Source organism: Nycticebus coucang, chromosome 5 (assembly GCF_027406575.1).
Source record: "Nycticebus coucang isolate mNycCou1 chromosome 5, mNycCou1.pri, whole genome shotgun sequence".
Taxonomy (NCBI): Eukaryota; Metazoa; Chordata; class Mammalia; order Primates; family Lorisidae; genus Nycticebus; species Nycticebus coucang.
The window spans coordinates 78,993,590-79,019,455 of NC_069784.1; the positions used below are offsets into that span (position 1 = coordinate 78,993,590).

Genomic DNA, 25,866 nt, shown 5'->3' on the forward strand with positions numbered 1-25,866 from the left:
AACATTTAATATCTTATATTTCTTTATTTCAATCTATTAATTAAACATTTAATATATTTTCTATTTCTTTATTACAATCTACTACCAATTAATTACTATTGTCAGTCACTAATAATAACAGTACTGGTGAAAATTTGAGGGAATAGTTTCTGGGAGTTACAAAAGTGAAGAAGTTGTTAAACAAGTTTGTGTACTTCATCTTTCCAATGTTAATAATCTAGTATGTGGTATTTTAATGATCACTAAGTCAGAATAGCAAAGTAGCATTAGTTTAAATACAGTTTACTGGGTTTCATTGAACGTGGAGGTAGCTCCTGGGTCTTCTGTGTGTTCTACATGATCCGTGCCAGCTCTACGGGCAAGCAACCATTTCTAAGGGACCTGCGGTTGGTATTGATCTTGGCACCACCTACTCTTGTGTGGGTATCTTCCAGCATGGAAAAGTAGAGATAATTGCTAATGATCAGGGAAACCGAAACACTCCAAGTTATGTTCCCTTTATTGACACCAAACAATTTATTGGTGATACTGCGAAAAATCAAGTTGCAATGACCCCGTGAACACAGTTTTTGATGCCAAGTGTCTGATTGGACGCAAGTTTGATGATGCTGTTGTCCAGTCTGATATGAAACATTGGCCTTTCATGGTGGTGAATGATGCATGCAAGCCCAAGGTCCAAGTAGAATACAAAGGTGAGACAAAAAGTTTCTATCCAGAGGCAGTATCATCCATGGTTCTGACAAAGATGAAGGAAATTGCAGAAGCCTACATTGGAAAGACTGTTACCAATGCTGTGGTCACAGTACCAGCTTACTTCAATGATTCTTAGTATCAGGCTTTAAAAGATGCTGGAACTATTGCTGGTCTCAATGTTCTTGGGATTATAAATGAGCCAACTGCTGCTGCTATTGCTTATGGCTCAGACAAAAAGGTTGGAACTGAAAGAAATGTGCTAATTTTTGACCTTGGTTGTGGCACTTTTGATGTGTCAATCCTCACTATTGAGGATGGAATCTTTGAGGTCAAATCTACAGCTGGAGATACTCATGTGGGTGGCAAAGACTTTGACAACTGAATGGTCAACCATTTTATTGCTGAGTTTAAGTGCAAGCATAAGAAGGACATCAGTGAGAATAAAAGAGCTGTCTGTCGCCTCCGTGCTGCTTGCGAACGTGCTAAGCATACTCTATCTTCCAGCACCCAGGCAAGTATTGAGACTGATTCCCTTTATGAAGGAATTGATTTCTATACCTCCACTACCCGTGCCAGATTTGAAGAATTGAATGCTGATCTCTTCCATGGCACCCTGGACCCTGTAGAGAAAACCCTTCGAGATGCTGAACTTGACAAGTCACAGATCCATGACATTGTCCTGGTTGGTGGTTCTATCTGTATCCCCAAGATTCAAAAGCTTCTCCAAGACTTCTTCAATGGAAAAGAACTGAATAAGAGCATCAACCCCGATGAGGCTGTTGCTTACGGTGCAGCAGTCCAGGCAACCATCCTATCTTGTGACAAATTCGAGAATGTTCAAGATTTGCTACTATTAGATGTCACTCCTCTTTCTCTGGGTATTGAGACTGCTGGTGGAGTTATGACTGTGCTCATTAAGTGCAATACTACTATTCCTACCAAGCAGACACAGACCTTCACTACCTAATCTGACAACCAGCCAAGTGTGCTCATCCAGCTTTATGAAGGTGAGTGTGCCATGACCAAGGATAAGAACTTGTTTGGCAAGTTTGAACTTGCAGGCATACCTCCTGCTCCCCGTGATGTTCCTCAGATTGAAGTCACTTTTGCTATTGATGCCAATGGCATTCTCAATGTCTCTGCTGTGGATAAGAGTACAGGAAAAGAAAATAAGATTACCATCACTAACGACAAGGGACGTTTGAGCAAGGAAGACATTGGACGTATGGTCCAGGAAGCTGAGAAGTACAAGGCTGAAGATGAGAAGCAAAGGGACAAGGTTTCATCAAAGAATTAACTTGAGTCCTTTGCATTCAACATGAAAGCAACTGTTGAAGATGAGAAATTTCAGGGCAAGATCAATGATGAGGACAAACAGAAAATTCTTGACAAGCGTAATGAAATTATCAACTGGCTTGATAAGAACCAGACTGCAGAGAAGGAAGAATTCGAACATCAGCAGAAGGAACTGGAGGAAGTCTGCAACCCCATCATTACCAAGTTGTACCAGAGTGCAGGAGGAATGCCAGGGGGCATGACTGGAGGAACACCAGGGGGCTTCCCTGGTGGTGGCGCTCCTCCTTCTGGTGGTGCTTCCTCTGGCCCAACCATTGAAGAGGTTGATTAAGCCAACCCAATTGTAGATGTAGCATTGTTCCACACAGTAAAATATTGAAGGATCTAAATTTGTAGCAAATTATGTGGCAGATTTAAAGTTGGGCTGCTATAGTGAATTACTGGGCATTCTCAATACTTGAATATGGAACATGTGCACAGGGGAAGGAAATAACATTGCACTTTAAAAGTTCTGTATTGTAAGTGGAAAACGCAAGGTCTTAAATAAAGCTGTATTTAAAATTGGCAAAAAAAATATATATAGTTTACTGATGCATCTTACTTTCATCTGATATGTTAAAATGTAAAATATTAATATTAGTTCTATGCTCTTATGTCAGGCTTAATTATATAATTGCATCAAGATACATGAATATATATTTTGGGGGGAGGTTAAATTACACCGTGTTATAAATTTCCATGAAAGGAGATGTATATATCACAAATCTCCTGTCAGATAGATATTACTGAGCTGTTGCTATGTAGAAATCTGGTTCTTGAGATTGTTTATTGAACAATTAGAAATTGATGAGTAACCTATAATTGAGGACAACTCTGTTCTCAGTTGCTTTATAAAAAAAAAAAAAGATTTTTCTCTGTCATTACATGTAGGTTGCAAGTTTATAGTGTTTCTAGTCTATTTCCAATGGGATCAACCCTACCAGGGACATGCTGTTTTTATAGCACATTAAAAATTCAGGAAACCTATTGAAATATGTAATGACTCTTTAATGTTCTCTTTTAGAGAACTGTCATCTCTCTCTTCCACTCAAATTTTCTTACCCCCCAAATTAACATGGCCACACCTAACAGCATAAGAGAATTGTGCTCTTCCTACAAGAAGACCCTATGAGTTACATAGAAATTTATGAGGGACCAATAATTGATCAGATGCTGGTTCACTAGAGTGGGGACCAGGCATATGCTTCTGATTGGTCTACATTGCTGGAAGGTATAAAGCCTGAGCTGAGAAGCTAGTCAGTTGTAGGGTGGCACCTCTCTTGATCATGCGTGTGTCAGTATCAAGTGATGAGGACTTCCAGAAATTGCACTGAAACTCATAGACCTCCACTATTCTGTATTAAATATGCTGCATGGCTGTCCTCTGTTTTTTACCAAAGCTACATAAACTTGTGCTTAGTGAAGCCTAACGTGTCTCAGAAATGTGATCATTTGTTCAAGCACAAGATGACTTCTGCAAGTAGAGAACAGGAGGAATTTCGGTATACATGTCAATTAATTTTGAAGGCAGCTTAATGCGTATTTTTGAGTTTCTCCCTCAACTTATATCTACATGATGTATTCACTGGATCTGAAGTAATTAAAGTAATTTAAAAGTTTGGCAACACTTGGTTCACATTTCAGCTAATTAAGTTACAGGATATATTAGAGAAGTTATTTAATCTACTTGATTCTTCATACCCTAATCTGAAAAATATTGCTTTTAGATTTCTGAGCTACTCAAGATTATGCATTTAATTTTCCTGATACATGGCAAATGTTCATTAATGGTAGTTGCCATATATTGCCTTTAATTTCTTATAATTTAAACATAAAGATATGCCCATGCATATATAAATGTTTCCTTTTCTACTTTATAGATTGGGTTTGACTTAACTTAAGTAATAATTAAGAGCGGACAAAACCCTTAGGTAATATTTAATTGATGTTGCTCATATTGAAGACACAATCACACAACTAATTCAATTAAAAATAAGTCCATATTTTTTTCCAATTAGACAATATATGGTCTAACTTGGGAAAAAATTAGTTGAAATTAATTTTGAAGGAATCACATATGTGAGAAACATTATGCAGAAACTCTATAAAACCTACATTATTCTGATATGTATATCCTTTAAAATTATTTCTTTTTAATTTTTTTAATTTTTAATGATAGGCATGTAATACTTTTGTATATTTATGGGGTACATGCAATGTTTTGATTCAGGCATAACGTGTAATAGTCAAATAAGGTAATAGAGGAATTCATCATTTTGACTTTCATTTGTATAAAAACTATTACAAAAAGGTTGATTATTTTGTTATATTAATAATTGTGACTTTTAATTTAAAATTTAATATGAATTACTATTAATATTTCAGTTACCTCATGATTATTTTTACTTTTGCATCTTCCTCCACATAGTTATGACTACAGGTTGAAATTTATTTAGCCTGAACACTTCCTTATGGATGCTAAATGTTTAGTGTAATCTCACTACAAAAAAAGGGGGCAATAATTATAAGTAAATTTGGCCTTAAAGGGAATTTTAGAACTAATATATAACATTTGCAAGGCACTCTGAGTTCTTTGAAGAGTTGTAATATAATGTAATATCACAGAAATCTAAGAGATTATGAGAGAGCAATGTATTAAAGACAATTTATCTTTCAAGAGATTAATCTTTGATAGAGCCATAGGCAACTGTTAATTACACTCCTCAACTGATATATGTAATAGCTGCACAGCTACCTTTTATTTTTTATTATTTTTTTTTTTTGGTTGTGCATTTTATTTTTTTTTATTTTTATTTTTTTTAATTTTTTTATTAAATCATAAGTGTATACAATGATATGATTATGGGGCATCATACACTCACTTCATAAACCATTTGACACATTTTTATCCCAGTGGTTAACATAGCCTTTCCGGCGTTATCTCAGTTACTGTGCCAAAACATTTATATTCTACATTTACCAAGTTTCGCAAATACCCCTGTAATATGCACCACAGGTGTGATCCCACCGATTCCCCTCCCTCTACCCACCCCCCCCTTTCCCACTTCCCCCTATTGTTAAGTTGTAGCTGGGTTATAGCTTTCATGTGAGAGTCCCAAATTAGTTTCATGGAAGAAAAAATATCCAATGTACACAGCTACCTTTTATATGCTACTGTTAATTTCTTATGACTCTGATATTGTTAGAGAGAAAGAGAAAAAAAGATACATAGAAGTAAAAAATGTATATGCTACATTATTTAGTCTTTCAAATGTCTTCGCCATTTAAACTATTCTACAGAGTAGAAAACCACTTGATTGCTTAAGCTTAGAAAACAGTTTCTGAAACTCTATATTTTACAAATACTTCTATAAACAAAATATATTTTTATACCAGAAAATAACTTCAATATAAAGCTCCAATGTAAGTGTACAAGAGACAACTTTAAAAGTATGTCATAAATTTCATAAAAGTGTTTACAAATTGGCACTGATGCAAGTGTTTGTAGTGTAAGGATTTTATTTTTATTATATATGTAGTTTTAACTAATTTTAAAATTTATAGCATATAATAAAAGAGATGAGTTAAGATTTTTCAATACATATTTTGCCTAAAATTTAGAATAAGTGCTAACTAGATTATTAAAATTTTTTCCTCTTTGCATTGCAATAATAGTATCAGTTCTGTGAGTTTTTTTAAGTAGTGCTCTTAGATATTGTTTAAAGATGTAATAAGACAAAACAATTTTACACAGTAAGCTTAGAAAATTATAAACATTCAAAAATATAGCTGTATGAACACAAAACTAAAAGCCAGTTAGGATATAGGTTATAATATAAACATACTGATTATTTAAAAATATGATCATATTTATTTATTTAGTTAGTTATTTCAGTTTAGTATGATGGTACAGTTGATTAGCTTTCATTGTTTGCATTTGTTAGGTAAATTCCAAGCTATGGTTGTGCCCCTCACCCAGGAGGTGTGTCATATACCCTTACGTATACCCTCCTCCCAGATGCTTCCTCCCCCCCTCCCCTTGTTTTTCACTTGAGTTTGTGTTTTTCTCTTGTGTGGTGTGTATTTGTTTATCTACTGGTGTCATATTAGTATTAAGTACAGTTGATACTTGCTTTTTCATTCTTGTGATATTTGACTAAGTAGAATGTTCTCCAATTTTATGCAGTTAATACAAAAGTCATAAAGTCTTCATATTTTTATGGCTGAATAATATTCCATGGTATACATACACCACACTTTATAAATCCATTCATGAGTTGATGGGCACTTGGGTTGTTTCCAGAGCTGTGATAAACATTCTAGTGCAAATGTCTTCATGGTAAAATGATGTATTTTTTTCTTCTGAGGAGTACCTAGTAAGGGACTGTGGGATCATATAGAAGGTGTACTTTTGGTTCTTTGAAGATTCTCCATACTTCATTCCATAGATGCTGTATTATTTTGTAATCCCACCAACAGTGCAAAAGTGTTCCCTTCTCTCCACATATGCAACAGCATCCTCAACTTTGGGACTTTGTGATGTGGACCATTGTCACTGGGGTTAGGTGATATTTCGGGGTAATTTTGATTTGCATTTCCCTGATGATTAAGGCGATGGGCATTTTTTTTATGTGTTTGTTGGTTATTCATTTGTCTTCATTGGAGGAGTTCATACTTCTCACCTAGTGATAATGGGATTGTTTGCTTTATTTTCTTGATTAATTTGAGTTCTCTGAAGATTCTGGTTATCAATCCTTTGTCAAATTCATAATATGCAAGTATCTTTTTTTGAAAAGATATTCAGAAAATTCAGAATATTTAAATATTCTGAAAAGATATTCAGATAATTCTGAAGATTGTTTGCTTTAATTGTCCTGTCCTTAGCTATGCAGAAGCTTTTTAGCTTGATTAAGTCTGATTTATTTATTTTTATTGTTGTCATGATTGCCAATGGAGTCTTCTTCACAACATCTTTTCCTAGGCCAACATCATCAAGAGTTTTTCCCATACTTTCTCTAGGATTTTTATCATTTTGTGTTTTAGATTTAAATCTTTTATCCATCATGAGTCAATTTTTGTAAGTAGTGAGATATGCTGGTCCAGTTTCAGTCTTTTACATCTGATGATCCAGTTCTCCCAGCCACATTTGTTGAATAGGGTTTCTCTACCCTAGTGTATGCTTTTGTTTGGTTTATCAAAGATCAGAAGACAATATGAGACTGGTTTCATCTCTAGGTTTTCTATTCTGCTTTATAGATCTATGGCTCTATTTTTGCGCCAATATCATGCTGTTTTGATCACTGTGGACTTGTAGTATAACCTGAAATCTGAGAAAGTGATGCCACTGGCTTTATTTTTATTGCTAAGTATTGTCTTGGCTCTAATATTTCTTTCTTTTTTTTTTTTTCTGGTTCCATACAAAGCAAAGAACTGTTTTGTTTTTTGTTTTGAGTTCCTCAAAGTATAATGTTGGTATTTTAGTGGGGAATTCCATTGAATTTATAGATTGTTTAGGGTAATATAGACATGTAAACAACATTGACTTTTCCCAGCCAAGAGCACGATATAATCTTCCATTTGTTAATGTCTTTTGCTATATATTTTCTCAGAGTTTCATAATTCTCTCGCAGAGATCCTTCACCTCCTTTGTTAGATATATTCCCAAGTGCTTCATTTTCTTTGAAACTACTGTGAAGAGTATTGTGTCCTTGATTTACTTCTCAATTTAGTCATTATTAGTGTATACAAAGGTTACTGGTATTTGTAGATACCGCTTTTATACCCCATGAAGTTACTGTATTTCTTGATTACTTCCGGGAGTCTTGTGGTTGAGTTTCTTGGGTTTTCTAAGTATAAAAGTATTTTTGTACTTTTGACAATTATATCATCAGCAAAAAGTGAGATTTTGATCTCCTCTGTCTCCGTTTGAATTAAAAACATGATAATATTTACAATCCAGATGTCGAGTTCTAGATACGGATGGTTTATTACCATTATTCAATAAAATAAAATATCTGCTATATATAAAGCATCACAGCAGTTGCTTCAAGTAATAAAAATTATTTTAATATGATCTCTATTTTATGCATGTCAAGTCTGTTTAAAGAACAAGAATGTAGACTACTGAAAATTCAATGACAGAACTATATGCTTCAAAAACATATTTGCATAGTTTTGTTTACAAATTTCTATATCACTATCATTTTTTAAATTTTCACAGGACCCTGGTGAATAGTTACTTTTATCCACTTTACATACTGGAGGACTAAAATTTTATATACTACTGAAGGCGATTTTAACTGCTAAGATGGGTATCTCTTAACTGGTAATTCAACAGATGTTTATGTTTTGTTCCTGATGTTTTTGACAGTAGTTTGAAGGATGAGAAATGAGAGGACGTTTTCCAATTCACATAGGCATTCCAGAATGCAGGCTAATGAAGATTCTGTTCCTTTCAACCTGTGGCTCCTGAATTATCCTCTATGTTAATATCTAATGAAAAAGTTGGGATAAAAAGGTAATGGAAGACAATTCATGGGAAACTTTTATTGGGCAGCACTGGCAAGGTGTGCATTACTGCTGCCCATATTTCCTTGGCCAAAACTTAATTGCAACCCATAACTACAGAGGACACTAAATGTGTATATAGCCTAACTTCATGCCACAGTATAGGGAAAACATATCTGAAGTCAAGTATTTAGCATCACAGGAAGAGTAAATGCCTTTCTCAATGCCATGTAGCTACTAGAGTCAGCCAGGACTCACAGCTGATGTCCTCTGATCCAGAGATAGGATCTGATCTGATCCTACCCCTTGATTTGTTAGTTGTTATTTTTAATTCTTTCGAACAAATTGTTATTGATACAAAATTCAGTTATTTGAATTTGTTCGAAAGAATTAAAAATTCTTTTGATATGGATAGCCACACTATGTAAATGGTTATAACTGCCATAGAAATTTATAGTACAGTAATAACACAAGTTGTCCAGTTATATAGACACAGAACCTTGTTTGGTCATTTTCCAACTGTTAATTTGGTGCCGATTACTTAGATTTTATCAGGTATAATTTTCTCAGAGCTTAAAACACTGCCAATATATCTATAAAATATAACACAATATAAGGAAAGTATATAGGCAAATGTGCATGTAAGAAGCACACCATCAAGTCCCTCGAAGCACATCTGCATATATATGATCATGCGATTTACAAAAGTTTCACTAAAATTTGGAAGGGAAAGAATGTTTTGTTCAATACATATTCCCAGAACATTTAAATATTTGTATGAGTCTTGAGACAAGATGGAGGACTGAACCCAGCTTTCAACAGAGGCTCCCGTCCAGAAGGAGAGTTAAGGGACAGGAATTTAGTAAGTATCCTGGTGGACTTGAGCCTCACCAAGAGAGAAGGTTGAAGAACGCACATCAACACCGCTGAGGCAAGCTGTGATCACAAGGACGCAAACAAAAGGTACAAAATCCACCACCAAGCGGACGGGAGTCCCCCTCCCCCATGGGACCGGCTCAAGAGCCCCACAATTAAACAAGCGGGCAGAAATTAAAGGCCTTCCCACTACACTCCACGGGAGAGACCTTTTAAAAACTGGACCTACCTCCCCTACTGGGGTGCCGTGGCGTTCTCCTGCTGGGCATAAAACTGAATAAAACTTTAAAAATCCTTTGCCGGCAACCCTGAATCCCCAACACTCCCCTCCCGCCCACTGAGGTCTGGAGGCCAGTCCCCCAGGAGTTCGGATCCTTGGGTGATTTCTCAAGGGGAGTGGACAGTCCCCGAGTTGCGACTGGTCAGCATTGACTCTGAGGCACGCGAGTAAGGAGAGGGCACCGGGCTGAGGGGGAGTCACGCCTCGGCGGCACTTCCCTGTGGTGCGGTGCAACAGCCCTCCCCGTGCATCAATACAGCCAGACATAAAACTGAATGAAACTCTAGCTTCCCCCCCCACTCTCACTCGGGGTCTGGGGACCTGGACCCCAAGAGTTCAGATCCTTGGGTGATTTCTCGAGGGGAGTGCACAGTGCCCGAGCCGACTGGTCAGCACTGAGTCTGAGACACGCGGGGGAGGAGAAAGCACTCTACTGAGGGGGAGTCACGCCTCGGTGGCACTTCCCTGTGGATTAGGTGCAGCAGCCCTCCCCGGGCAACATTACGGGGCCGGGCACAAAACTGAATAAAATCTAGCTTCCCCGCTGAGAGCTGAGAGCCCCTACTCTCACTCGGGGTCTGGAGGCCTATCCCCCAGGAGTTCGGATCCTTGGGTGATTTCTCGAGGGGAGTGCACAGTGCCCGAGCTGCGTCAGGTCAGCACTGACTCTGAGACACATGAGCAAGGAGAGGGCACTCTGCTGAGGGGAAATCAAGCCTTGGCAGCACTTCCCTGTGGTGCGGTGCAACAGCCCTCCCCAGGCGGGTGTAAAACTGAATGAAACTCTAGCTTCCCCCCCACTCCCAATCGGGGTCTGGAGGCCTATCCCCCAAGAGTTCGGATTCTTGGGGGATCTCTTGAGGGGTGTGGACCCAGCATAAACTGCGGCCGCTCAGTGCTGACTCTGGGGCGCGAGACAGAGGAGAAAAGGGTCGGCTGAGTGCCCACACCAGAGCAGCAGTTCCCTGGAGGTAGATCAACAGCCGTTTTTTCTTTAACAGAAGAACGCTCACTTCTGGATATTCTGAGGCCACACCCCCTGTCTCCCTGGGCAACCAGAGGAGGCCACCGGTAAGCGGGGGATTTCCTGACACTGCTCACAAACCTGGGAAGCTTCCAGGGCGGGGTCGACCCAGAGAGGTGATCGGCAAACCTCCAGTAGCAAAGAGGACACAAACCTCCAGCAGCAAACACGTTTGAACTCAAAACAGCTCGTCTTCTGTAGGCGATTTCGGCAGGAACACAGACAGAACCCCGCAAAGTTGTCTGTTCTGTTCTGTTAGCAGCATCCATCAGGGACGGGGCTAAGCCTGAGTGAACACCTCCTTCCCATTACCTGCATCAAGCACTCAAAGATGTCAGGCCCCATCTCCTCCTGCTAGATAGCGGCAGTCTGCGGGGGCCTGGCAGACTTCCTTGCGATTCAGGCAGGTGCAAACCCCTGGAGTGTCTGTTCACTGCAGACAACTGGGTTAGCCATCTGCAGAGATACCAGTGACTGGGTCCGATGGAGGGGCAAAGTGGGGAAGGAGATGTCAACCTTCCCAGACTGCTCTGTTTGCTGGGTGGCTCCTCCTGACTCCACGCTGCACTGGGGTGAGCCGTGTCAGAGGAGTCACCAGGCTCCTGTGATCCAGTTCCCAGAGACTTCTTGAACTCTCCCACCTGAGACAGGTGCCGACTGAGACAGTTGATTTGGACATTTTGAACTGGGCTAATAGACTGAGGACTTTTCAGGCGGTGCCCTGGGTGTGCGGTTGTAGGAAGGTTTGATTCTCCTTTTCCAACTGGGGCCAGAGGTGGGCGGGCGGGGTGACTTAATTGCTGATTTTTCCACACAGCTGAGACTTCAAGCCAGAGTAGAAGTTGCAATAGGATTGAACAGAAACCAGCTGAAAACAAGACAGAACCACTTTGCTCCACCACACCAGACAGGGCCCCAGTTTCTCAGGCCACAACACTGTACGGCCCCTCGATAAAGCCCCAGGGGAAAAACCAAAGGGAGTAAAATAACCATGCGGCAGAATCAGCGGAAAAACTCTGGTAACGTGAATAACCAGAATAGATCAACCCCCCCAGAAAAGATACGGCAGATGTGATTGAAGATCCCATTCATAAACAACTGGCTGAGATGTCAGAAATCGAATTCAGAATTTGGATTACAGACAAGATTAATAAAATGGAATTAGGAATTCGAGGAGAAATTCAAAAGTTGTCTCAAGAATTTAACGAATTTAAAGACAAAACCACCAAAGACTTAGACACACTGAAGCAAGAATTTACAGCCCTCAAAGATATGAAAAATACAGTAGAATCCCTCAGCAACAGAATGGAGCAAGCAGAAGAAAGGATTTCTGACATTGAAGATAAAGTCTTCGAACGCTCCCAATCTCTCAAAGAGGAAGAGAAATGGAGAGCAAAAACGGATCACTCACTCAGAGAACCCTCAGATAATTCGAAAAAAAGCAATATAAGAATTATAGGGATTTCTGAGAATGATGAAGTGGCCTCCAAGGGCACAGAGGCCCTTCTGCATGAAATTATGAAAGAAAATTTTCCAGACATGCCTAGAGAATCTGAAATTCAGATAGCAGACAGCTTCAGAACCCCAGCACGATTCAACCCCAATAAGTCATCCCCCAGACATATCATAATTAGCTTCACTAAAGTTAACATGAAAGAGAAGATTCTCAAAGCAGTCTGGCGAAAGAAAACTATTACGTACAAAGGTAAGAATATTAGAATAACTGCAGATCTCTCTGATGAAACTTTTCAAGCCAGAAGAGGCTGGTCATCAACTTTTAATCTCCTAAAGCAAAATAACTTTCAACCTAGGATCTTGTATCCAGCCAAACTGAGTTTCATCTATGATGGAGAAATTAAATACTTCAATGACATTCATATGTTGAAAAAATTTGCCATAAGTAAACCAGCTCTTCAGGATGTTCTCAGACCTATCCTCCACAATGACCAACCCAATCCTATACCACAAAAGTAAACTCACTCAGAAACTTCGGATCAAACTCCAACTTCCAAACAGGAGAAAGAATTAAAAATGTCCACTGGACCTTTGAAAAACTCGATACCCAAAATTCCACCAGAGTTATCAATACTCTCCATCAATGTGAATGGCTTAAACTGTCCTCTAAAGAGGCATAGGTTAGCTGACTGGATACAAAAACTCAAGCCAGATATTTGTTGCATACAAGAGTCACATCTCAACTTAAAAGACAAATACAGACTCAGGGTGAAAGGATGGTCATCCATAATTCAGGCAAATGGTAATCAGAAAAAAGCAGGTGTTGCAATTTTATTTGCAGATACAGTAGGCTTTAAACCATCAAAAGTAAGGAAGGACAAGAATGGTCACTTCATATTTGTTAAGGGTAATACTCAATATGATGAGATCTCAATTATTGATATCTATGCACCCAACCAGAATGCACCTCAATTTATAAGAGAAACTCTAACAGACATGAGTAACTTGATTTCCTCCAGCTCCATAATCGTCGGAGATTTCAACACTCCTTTGGCAGTGTTGGATCGATCTTCCAGCAAGAAGCTGAGCAAAGAAATCTTAGATTTAAACCTAACCATCCAATATTTAGATTTAGCAGACATCTACAGAACATTTCATCCCAACAAAACTGAATACACATACTTCTCACCAGCCCACTGAACTTATTCCAAAATTGACCACATTTTAGGTCACAAGTCTAACCTCAGTAAATTTAAAGGAATAGAAATTATTCCATGCATCTTCTCGGACCATAATGGAATAAAACTTGAATTGAGTAACAGTTACAGGAATCTGCATACTCATACAAAAACATGGAAGTTAAATAACCTTATGCTGAATGATAGCTGGGTCAGAGATGAGATTAAGAAAGAAATTGCCAATTTTTTGGAACAAAACGACAATGAAGACACAAACTATCAGAACCTCTGGGACACCGCAAAGGCAGTTCTAAGAGGGAAATTTATAGCACTGCAAGCCTTCCTCAAGAGAACAGAAAGAGAGGAAGTTAACAACTTAATGGTACATCTCAAGCAGCTGGAAAAGGAAGAACATTCCAACCCCAAACCCAGTAGAAGAAAAGAAATAACCAAAATTAGAGCAGAATTAAATGAAATTGAAAACAAAAGAATAATACAGCAGATCAATAAATCAAAAAGTTGGTTTTTTGAAAAGGTCAATAAAATATATAAATCTCTGGCCAATCTAATCAGGAAAAAAAGAGTAAAATCTCTCATCAATCAGAAACAACAAAGACGAAATAACCACAGACTCATCAGAAATCCAAAAAATCCTTAATGAATATTACAAGAAGGTTTATCTCAGAAATATGAAAATCTGAAGGAAATTGACCGATACTTGGAAGCATGCCACCTTCCAAGACTTAACCAGAATCAAGTGGAAATGTTGAACAGACCCATATCAAGTTCAGAAATAGCATCAACCATACAAAACCTCCCTAAAAAGAAAAGCCCGGGACCAGACGGTTTCACGTCAGAATTCTACCAAACCTTTAAAGAGGAATTAGTACCTATATTACTCAACCTGTTCCAAAATGTAGAAAAAGAAGGAAGACTACCCAACACGTTCTATGAAGCAAACATCACCCTGATCCCCAAACCAGGAAAAGACCCAACAAGAAAAGAAAATTATAGACCAATATCACTAATGAATATAGATGCAAAAATATTCAACAAGATCCTAACAAACAGAATCCAGCAACATATCAAACAAATTATACATCATGACCAAGTTGGTTTTATCCTAGGGTGTCAAGGCTGGTTCAATATACTTAAATCTATAAATGTAATTCAGCACATAAACAAATTAAAAAACAAAGACCATATGATTCTCTCAATTGATGCAGAAAAAGCTTTTGATAATATCCAGCATCCCTTCATGATCAGAACACTCAAGAAAATTGGTCTAGAAGGGACTTTCCTTAAACTGATAGAGGCCATCTACAGCAAACCCACAGCCAATATCATATTGAATGCAGTTAAATTGGAATCATTTCCACTCAGATCAGGAACCAGACAAGGCTGCCCATTGTCTCCATTGCTTTTCAACATTGTAATGGAAGTTTTAGCCACCGCAATTAGGGAAGAAAAGGCGATCAAGGGTATCCATATAGGGTCAGAAGAGATCGAACTTTCGCTCTTCGCAGATGATATGATTGTGTATCTGGAAAACACTAGGGACTCTACTACAAAACTCCTAGAAGTGATCAAGGAATACAGCAGCGTCTCAGGTTACAAAATCAACATTCATAAATCGGTAGCCTTTATATACACCAACAATAGTCAAATTGAAAAAGCAGTTAAGGACTCTATCCCATTCACAGTAGTGCCAAAGAAGATGAAATATTTGGGAATTTACCTAACAAAAGACGTGAAAGATCTCTATAAAGAGAACTATGAAACTCTAAGAAAAGAAATAGCTGAACATGTTAACAAATGGAAAAACATACCATGCTCTTGGCTGGGAAGAATCAACATCATCAAAATGTCCATACTACCCAAAGCAATATATAATTTCAACGCACTCCCTATTAAAGTTCCACTGTCATATTTTAAAGATCTTGAAAAAACATTACTTCATTTTATATGGAATCAGAAAAAACCTCGAATAGCCAAGACATTACTCAGAAATAAAAACAAAACAGGAGGAATCACACTACCAGACCTCAGACTTTACTACAAATCAATAGTGATCAAAACAGCATGGTATTGGCACAAAAACAGAGAAGTAGATATCTGGAACAGAATAGAGAACCAAGAGATGAATCCAGCTACTTACCGCTATTTGATTTTTGAGAAGTCAATTAAAAACATTCAGTGGGGAAAAGATTCCCTATTTAACAAATGGGCTGGGTGAACTGGCTGGCAACCTGCAGAAGACTGAAATTGGACCCACACCTTTCACCATTAACTAAGATAGACTCTCATTGGATTAAAGATTTAAACTTAAGACATGAAACTATAAAAATACTAGAGGAGAATGCAGGGAAAACCCTTGAAGAAATTGGTCTGGGTGAGTATTTCATGAGGAGAACCCCCCGGGCAATTGAAGCAGCTTCAAAAATACACTACTGGGACTTGATCAAACTAAAAAGCTTCTGCACAGTTAAGGACACAGTAAGCAAAGCAAGCAGACAGCCCTCAGAATGGGAGAAGATATTTGCAGGGTATAACTCTGACAAAGGTTTAATAACCAGAATCCACAGAGAACTCAAACGCATCAGCAAGAAAAAAACAAGGGATCCCATCGCAGGCTGGGCAAGGGGTTTGAAGAGAAACTTCTCTGAAGAAGACAGGCGCACGGCCTTCAGACATATGAAAAAATGCTCATCATCTTTAATCATCAGAGAAATGCAAATCAAAACTACTTTGAGATATCATCTAACTCCAATAAGACTAGCCTATATCACAAAATCTCAAGACCAGAGATGTTGGCGTGGATGCGGAGAAAAGGGAACACTTCTGCACTGCTGGTGGGAATGCAAATTAATACATTCCTTTTGGAAAGATATATGGAGAACACTCAGAGATCTAAAAATAGATCTGCCATTCAATCCTGTAATTCCTCTGCTGGGCATATACCCAGAAGACCAAAAATCACAACATAACAAAGATATTTGTACCAGAATGTTTATTGCAGCCCAATTCATAATTGCTAAGTCATGGAAGAAGCCCAAGTGCCCATCGATCCACGAATGGATTAATAAATTGTGGTATATGTATATCATGGAATACTATGCAGCCTTAAAGAAAGATGGAGACTTTACCTCTTTCATGTTTACATGGATGGAGCTGGAACATATTCTTCTTAGTAAAGTATCTCAAGAATGGAAGAAAAAGTACTGAATGTACTCAGCCCTACTATGAAACTAATTTGGGGCTCTCACATGAAAGCTATAACCCAGTTACAACTTAACAATAGGGGGAAGTGGGAAAGGGGGGGTGGGTAGAGGGAGGGGGATTGGTGGGATCACACCTGTGGTGCATCTTACAGGGGTATTTGTGAAACTTGGCAAATGTAGAATGTAAAGGTTTTGGCACAGTAACCGAGATAACGCCGGAAAGGCTATGTTAACCACTGTGATAAAAATGTGTCAAATGGTCTATGAAGCTAGTGTATGATGCCCCATGATCATATCAATATATACAGTTATGATTTAATAAAAAAATAAAAATAAATAAATAAATAAATAAATAAATATTTGTATGAGTCTTAATTCCTATCAGAACGATACAACACAAAAAATAATTTGAGATGGATTACAGACTTTAATTAAAGACACAAAATAGGTGGCACCTGTGGCGCAAAGGAGTAGGGCGCCGGTCCCATATGCTTGATGTGGTGGGTTCAAGCCCAGCCCCAGCCAAGAAATGAAAACAAAACAAAACAAAACAAAAACACAAAATATAATACTTACAGGATTCAAACATGCTGAAATATCTTCATTACCTTCCTGAAAGTAGAAAACACTTCTTAAGTAAGTGTTTATCTACACTAGATAAAAAAATTATGCACTTTATTATAATTAAGAACTTTTTTTCATAAAAAGACACCACTATAAGTATGCAAAGACAAGTGAAATAATAGGAGATGATAAAAGCAATAAATATTTGTATCTGACAGGTATATTTCAAATACATAATGAACTCTTACAAATGAATAAGAAAAAGGAATAAAACATAAAAACAAGGCACAGATTTATATCAACACTTTACATAGGAGGATTTTCAAGTGGCTGGTGCAAATGTAGAGGTCTTTAGCAACATATTAATTTAAAAAATGCCTATCATAGCCTTAAAAATGTACCTATGTATGTTTACCAGGAAAGCTAAAATTAAAAGTATATATTGAAAATGTCAAGTATTACTTAGGGTAAGGAGGAACACCCATCAATTACTTTTTGAAAGTAATTCTTTTTGAAAAGTGTTCAGTGGGTTTACACAAAGTTAAATAGATGTTTGGTAACAAGTACCTAAAAATTGCCTCCAAATGAACTGCGACTCTTACTATTCACATCCTTGTGTTTGTTCTACCTGAATCTGGCTTGCTATTTGTTATTGGCTCAGACAATCCAGTGAGGCAGAGCAGACGTTTTGAGACTTCTGAGTATAGGTTATCAGAAGCCTTGCAGTTTTCTTTTAGAATTTTTGGAAATATCACTTTGGACACTCCCTCCCCAACTCAGGTGTCTATAGGTGTGAGAAGCTCAAATAATGGGTTGAAGCAGATGCCACGTGTAGGTGATGAATCTGAAACACCTAGAGAGACTCCCTACTGGCAGCCAGTGCTCAGTATCAGTCATGTGACTAAGCTATTTTTGATATCTAGTTCAGCTGAGTTCTTCCATGATTCCAGATACAATCTCACAGCATCAGCAGATGTTAAACAAACACTGAACATAAGCCCGTAATATTTTTCTACCTGAGAGGTGCTTCACATATCTATCAAATCAATTGTATAATAATATTTCTAGCCAGATTATTCGTAACATCTTAAAACTGGGAAAAACTCAAATGTCCATTAACAGGAGAGTGGATAAATTAAAACAAAAGTATAGGTACAATGACATAGATAAGATCATAGACATTATGTTCCAGAAAAAGAAGCCTTACCCAAGAGCACATATATTGGATTTTACTTGTATGAGGTTAATGTAAATTAATAAACAATATTTCAGTTAGAATAATGATTTCATTTGTTGCTGGGGGGTTAGGATGGACCTGAAAAAGCACTTTGGAGCTTTCCTGTGTATCTACATATGCTACTATTCATTATGGCATCATTAATTAATGCTGCAAATTAATGTACGTAATTTATTGTACAGACAAAAAACAGTTTTTTTATATTTCAGTAAAGAGGTAAAGCTAGTAAAGAAAAATATATGTCACAACAACACTGTGAGTATTAAATTAGGTGGTGTACGTCCAGCATATATACCATTGCCTGGTATAAAAATTAATACTTACCACTTTTATTGCTAGCTTTTTTCATTCACAAATAAGGACAATAAGCTCAGGTTAAATCGTTGAGAAAGTATAAAATAAGAAACCTTGGAAATAACACAAGGGAAAAAAGAATTGATAAAGTATGGTGACAATGGGGTAAGAATAAAAAATTGGCACAAGCTGCTTCCTGTAGATTATGGAGACAAAAGTGGTCATTCACCAAAATATGAGAAGCATGTACATGAGTGGGAAGCTGAAGATTTACAAATTTGCACGTAGCATCTCAAGTGGCAATATACTTTTCAATAAGATGTTCTATACACTAGAACAGATAGTCATGATGTTATACGTAGAGTGGTAGGTTGTGGAGTAATGTGCACAGATTTTGCATGTTTAAAACCATGATAATGGTTGACATTTCTCTATAAGGAACATAGATAGAAGGGACAAAGAGTTCCAAGAATGTATATTACATATTTTATACAATCCTCTTCCCCAACTATTAATAAACGTGTACTAGAGGAATAAAAGTGTTATCATCCTACAAAGATAAAGGGAACCGGAGGGATGAAAAAGTGAATAAAACATTTAAAATGTTTTTGGGAGATAGAAACTAGAAGGAAAAATGTGAATTGACTTACCAAAGCTGAAGAATTTATAACTTAAGTCTGAAAAAGAAGACTAATGCATCATAGAAATTAATTTATGTTCAGATCCCCTTGTGATATTCAGGACTTGAATAAAACAAACTATTATTTTCTAAACAACCTGATACTTTAAGCTCCATGTCCTTCATATGAAAACCGAGGTTCCTTCATTCAGTGTAAAAATTGAACCTGAGGACTCCAGATATTACAGGCCACCATAGTCGTGTCAGGCATAAGACATGAGGTTTGAAGATATATTTAGTATCTTATAAAGTGAATTACAACATCAACATCCCTATTTCTATTTATTTTCTTAACAAAGTAGACAGACATATAACTCCTTTTTCCTATCCCCCAAAATGCAGAAACTGTACTACCTCAGAAAAAAGATCTTCACACCTGAGACGTGGGAATCTTCCAATGAAAAAGCTGGAAAACAACAGGAATGTGCTGACTGCCAATCCTTCACACCTCTTCCCACACACAGACCTCCTGATTACCTTCCAAGTACTCCGATCTTAATTAGCAAGGAAGCTAAAAATCACTAGACATTGGAGCCATTCCTTCCACTTGCAGGGAAGAGCAAACTAAAATTAAGAAATAAATCGTAAGTTCAGAGGGAAATTATAATGAACATATTCAGAGAAGTTATATTTTGATTTCATAAAATAAGAACATAATTTGATGATAAAGCTTCTGAGGACAGGGAAAACATCTTTAATGATTTAGAACATTATAACTAAAATTTACAAAAATAAACTCACAGAACAGAAGGACTCAAACATAATACAGCAAAGAAACAAAGTTAGAAAATAGGCAAGAAAAACATGAGAAAAACCCTAAAGGAACTAAAATGAGAAGCAAAAATCAAAAGAGTTACATTAAAATAATTAATATATGGTTGTATATAACAGGAATATATCTCATAGACTGATATATTAGGCCCAACAATGAATAGCAAGAGCAGAACAAAAAATATTTTTAGAATGTTAAAAGGCTCAAAGTTTTATATTCTACATAGTTTCCCATAAACCAACTGAAGTATTCTGATTCAGAACACAAAAGATGTAACCAAGGAACCTATGACATTGCATTTAAAAGGAAATAAGTGTCCAACGGGGAGGAGAATGGTGAATCCAAGTCCCAGAATCAGGTTTGGAACTGATTCTACCAAACCTTCCAGATTGGAACGGGAGACTTGTGGGCTCTGAAGCTGACAGCTTATCTCATTTGTTTAGGCACTTGTAAAATCATAAAATATGTCCATGTATTTGTGAAACTGATAAAAAATAAGTAATTAAAAGAAAATTAAGAAATTGGATATAAAGTAACTATTAACTCTATGGAAACCAGTAACAACAACAAATCAGACATTGAAATGGAGAGATTTGTTCATGAAGTAAGAGTATTTGTATCTCATCAAAACTTTTTATAGAAAAGGATAGATGTATGCATGTACATATACATGTAATGTAGTTGTATTGAATATTGTATTTAGTTTCTAAACATACATTTTAGTTAGAAACACAAAAACAAGAAGTGGAAAGAAAAAGGTATATATTATTTAACTTTTTAACATGTAATTTCACAGGAATCTATTTTTTAGACACTGACACAATTTGCCAAGCAATTATCTCAAGTATAGACGTTAAGAATTAGTTATATTGCAGGTATTTCAGGCCGTCTAGGAAGAAAATTTAATTTACAATAGTATAATTATTTTCCTTTGTAAGTATGGAAGGATATCACAAAAGGATAAGTCTGCCAACATACACTCTTTCTCTCTCACACACACACACATATGGAGTTAAATTTAATGTTATTAGGCCCTTGTGTTGCATTGATAATATAGATAACCAAATTTTTTGTTCAGCTAAACTTTTCTTATAGTTCCTTTATCTCTTCACAGCAAAATATTTCACAGGATACACTCACCGCCTCCAAAAAAAATCTATAAATCCAATGTGACAAGGTCTTGAGTATGAAATTGTCTTTGTGGTTCTCTTTTTTAATTAATACTGGTATAGAACACATGTAAGACACATTTAAAATATATTCCAAGACTAAATTGTTTGAGGTTATAACATTTTACAGATTTTGAAGAGATAAGTCAAAAAGATCAGCTGACCTGGTGGCTCACACCTCTAATCCTAATACTCTGGAAGGCCGAGGCAGGTGGATGGCCTGCACTCAGGAGATCAAGACCAGCCTGAGCAAGATCAAGATCCGTCTGTACTAAAAGTAGAAAAACTAGCCAACCTTAGTAGAGGGCTCCTGTAGCCCTAGCTACTTGGGAGACTGAGGCAGGAAGATCACTTGAGCCCAAGAGTTTGAGATTGCTGTAAGCTATTATGACTCCATAGCATTCTACTCAGGGTGACAAGGTGAGACTCTGAATGAAGAAAAAAAAAATCATTATGTTTCAAAGATGTCAAGTCTTCAGTGATTGGATGTGTTAATAGTCCAACAGGGATGTGTAAACGTTTGTATAAGTGTTTGAGCACATGAACATCCTCTTCCACATTTTAAGACCCTTATTTTTACACTGGGCCTTTCAAGATCATCTTTCTATATTAAAGTCTGATTAGCAACTTTAATTCCATCTGTATTATGATATAACCATACACCAAAATACCATATAGCAATCAAAAAGAGTGAACTACATAAAATGACATCAATGATTAAAACAGAGATAAGTTAAGCAAAAGATTCCAGGGATAAAAAGCACAGATTGTACAGATTTCATTTACATAGATCCAGAACAAAATCTTTCAAAACAAATCAGGACACTAGAATTCACGATAGTGTTTACCTTTCAAATGTTATATGGAAGGAAGACTAAAAAAAGCTTCTGAGTTTCCTGACAACATTCTAAGTCCAACTGAGTTTCTAAAACCAAGAAACATTCTAAATCATTAAATACTTAACTATCTATTGAATACTTCATTTAAGATTTATACATTTTATTAAGTGTATGTTATGTATTATACCTCAAAAATGTTACACAATTTCATGTGAACCTAGAAAATATGAAATACTAGGTTTATCTTGAGTTTTTCAGGAGAGGTCTGAAAGATGAAATTGAGTCTTAAACCCTGAGTAGATATAAAAATGCTTTTCAAAACAGCGTAAGGACTAGATTTAACTTTTTAAAAGTTCACCATACATTTTTATACAAGATAAAAATAGAATATAAAATTGGTTCACATCAAACATTTTCTTTAGTGTCTATATGTTATTGGTGTATATATTTACTTTCCATTGCTACTGTACCAAATTATCACAAATTTAGAAACAAAAACGTACTTTACAGTTTTGTAGTTCAGAAAATGTGCATGGATCTATCTCACTGATCTAAAATCTTAGTCTCAGTGAGATCTTTTTTAAGATTCCCTAATGGAGAAACTTATTCGTTACATTTTCAGGCTTTCAGGGGCTGCCTGAATTATTTTCCCTCCTACCCCTTTCTATCTTCAAAATCAGCAAGATCTGGTGGAATCTCTCACCATGACTCGAATGCAAACTTTGCCCTCTTTTGCATTTGCAACCTTTCTGATTAGATTGGGCTAACTCAGACAGTCCAAACTAATCTCTCCATATTGGAGTCAACTGATTAGCAACCTTAATGCCACCCACCTTAATACATATTTGCCATGTAAGGTACTGTATTTACAGGGTCTACTATTTTAATATTCACTTAGGAAGATGAGGAGTATGTGAGGTTTCTCCTTGAAATTTAAGTACAGAACATAAAACATGTAGCATGTCATAGTTCTTTTTACAAAATCTAATTTTATGTCGTTAATTCTGGTTGCTTTCTGTGGTTTAGTTGACACGTTGGTCCTGGCTTGTGGAAGAAAAACTGCACTATGAATTTTTAATATGTAGTACTTTGACCTTTTAATATAAAAGTATTAAACAAGCCAAGTAAAAGAATAAATTATCTTAATATATCAGTCCAAGAAGGTTAATTTTTACCTGTATATTACTCCTTATGTGTTTAACAATTGTTCATTCAGATTTCTCTCTCTTTTTCCAATCTTCCACATTTCCACTAAAAAGTTCATAAATACTATTAATCAGACAAAAAATTATAAGATCAAAATTATATCAAAGGCCTTTGATTTATAAATATAAAAATCTATTTTTTATAACAAACTGATTACTTTTTTAACACTACAAAAAACATTATATGAAACTACATTTCATTCAGATGTTTCTGATAAAAACACGTATTTTCTGAAGATCACTTAAAAGTATCCATAGCTCAAAACCCAGACACTTGCTACTCTGACTTTAACTTTTCTTTCTAATTTCAGTTGATTTTTACTCAGTTCCAACCTAGAATTGACTATAGCTTCTCAATGGAAAGAGACACTGAAGATGAGACAAAGGAGACTTAAATAGGAAAGTTCTACATTGTAGAAAACCCTATAATAAAGAAGTATTCTTCTCCGTAATTATCTTGGAACTATTATTACCTAAAGTGCTTAATAATGTTAGCGTAGGCAACACTGACAGCTGGTTGTGGACTTGACATTCAGAAATAGCTATGATTACTTGAAATGATAAGTAAATCCTGTAGCTTGATAACAACACTAGTTTTTACAGACAAATAATTCACTGACTATTATATAACTTTAACCAATATACATATATTGCTGATATAGACATATATGTATGTGTGTGTATATATATAAATGCATACATTATAATATATGCTATATATACATATATATTAAATAAATATATTAATTTCTTCTCACTATTATTATATTGTTACAGTATTTCTGACACTACAGTGTCCCACCATATATATATGGGACATCACTGGGACCTGCACCAAGCAAGGATCATGGGACCAGATGAGGGGGCATCTTCCCCCCAACCCCACATAATGACTGGGTCCGGGGCTGATTAAGGAACTCTACAGAACCACAGCTTGCAGTGGACAGGGCATCAATTCTCCTGAGGGCTGTGGCTTAGTGTCTTTTCATTTATTTGATTTTTTTTTTAAGTGCAGTTTTGCAGTATTTAGAGGGATTTTTGTTTCCTTGATTTACATGATTTTCCTGGTTGTTGCATCTGGGACATAGCAGTGGCCTCAGTCTTAAACTTTTTACTCCCATTCTCAGAGACCTTGGCAACCCAGGGAGGATTTGTTACCCCCATCCATCCTTCAGCCATGCACAACCATTGTAAGGGAACTGCAGAAATTCAACTGGTTCCTCCAAAAGAAAAAAAAAAAAGAGGCTTAAATTAGTCATTTTTTCTTCATTTATTGACATGAATATCTCTCCTTCATTTTTTTATATGGTAAATTAAATTAAATTTTTTTATTTTCTCTATACATATGCATGTGCTTATTTAGTTTACACTTTTTGCCTTCACAAAATTAAAAAGGCTAAAAATTTAATAAGAATAACAATGTTTAAGATAAGGACTAGAAACAAAAACCTTGTAAAGAATGAATGAAAATAAATACATTCAGAAAAGAAATCAGATAATTGCTGCAATGAAATATTGAGCAATAATAATAATAATGCAAAAAGGTAATATTCACATTGTCAGATAAGACTATGTCTATCATAGAATGCTTTGACTCTGAGATTCACTATGGAGTCATCAGTTAACTTATTATTTTTTTCCAAAGTCTCAAAAAATAGACAACAAATATTTATAAATAAATATAAAAGATAATTTCAAAAACAGATCATGCCAAATCTTATAGACAATAGAAAAAAAGAGAAATACTTCAAAATCATATTACTTCTTCTGGATATACCTGATATTAAAATGGGAAAAAATATATTACTATAAAAGTGAATTACAAACATATTTCACTTATAAATGAGGATGCAATATCCTAAACAACATATTAACAAGTTGAATTAAAAATTAATGTTTAAGTAATGTACTTTGGTCAAAATTAAATCCAATTTATGTAAGAATTAGTGACTCTTTTCTAGCTTTTTCTTTTCCTTACCCTTAGCCCCTCCCTCCTCTTTCTGTCTGCTCTCCCCTTCCCCCATGCCCTGCTGTGTTTTGTTTTTAGTTCTAACAATTTAATTTTTTTTTTTTTTACATAGCCTTCTCAGTTACTGTGCCAAGACACTTACATTCTCTCAGTTACTGTGCCAAGACACTTACATTCCACATTTACCAAGTTTCACATATACCCTGGTAAGATGCACCGCAGGAAGGCTATGTTAACCAGTGTGATGAAAGTGTGTCAAATGGTCTGTGAAGCTAGTGAATGATGCCCCATGATCATATCAATGTATACAGCTATGGTTTAATAAAAAAATAAATAAATAAAAAATAAAGTTACCTGACAAACTGAAAAAAAAAATTAAATTTTGTTTAGGCAAATCAAAACTTGGTTTTCTTGAATAAATCCCAATGGGTCATAATTATTCACTTATAGATATGGCTAGATTGATTTACTAATATATTTATTTTTTGGTCAAAACTCATAAAGGTCATGGTTGTATATTTTCCTTAACTTGTGCTTTTTTTGTCAGAGTAGAGTGATATTGGATTCAT

General features: G+C 36.2%; 1 pseudogene across 1 annotated transcript; it reads left to right on the forward strand.

Annotated features, from left to right (window-relative positions):
• Positions 1-533: 533 nt before the first annotated feature.
• On the forward strand, positions 534-2,556 carry LOC128585929 (heat shock cognate 71 kDa protein-like; annotated as a pseudogene). Its single transcript, XR_008380149.1, has one exon. The product of XR_008380149.1 is annotated as a heat shock cognate 71 kDa protein-like (transcript).
• The last annotated feature ends 23,310 nt before the right edge of the window (positions 2,557-25,866 follow it).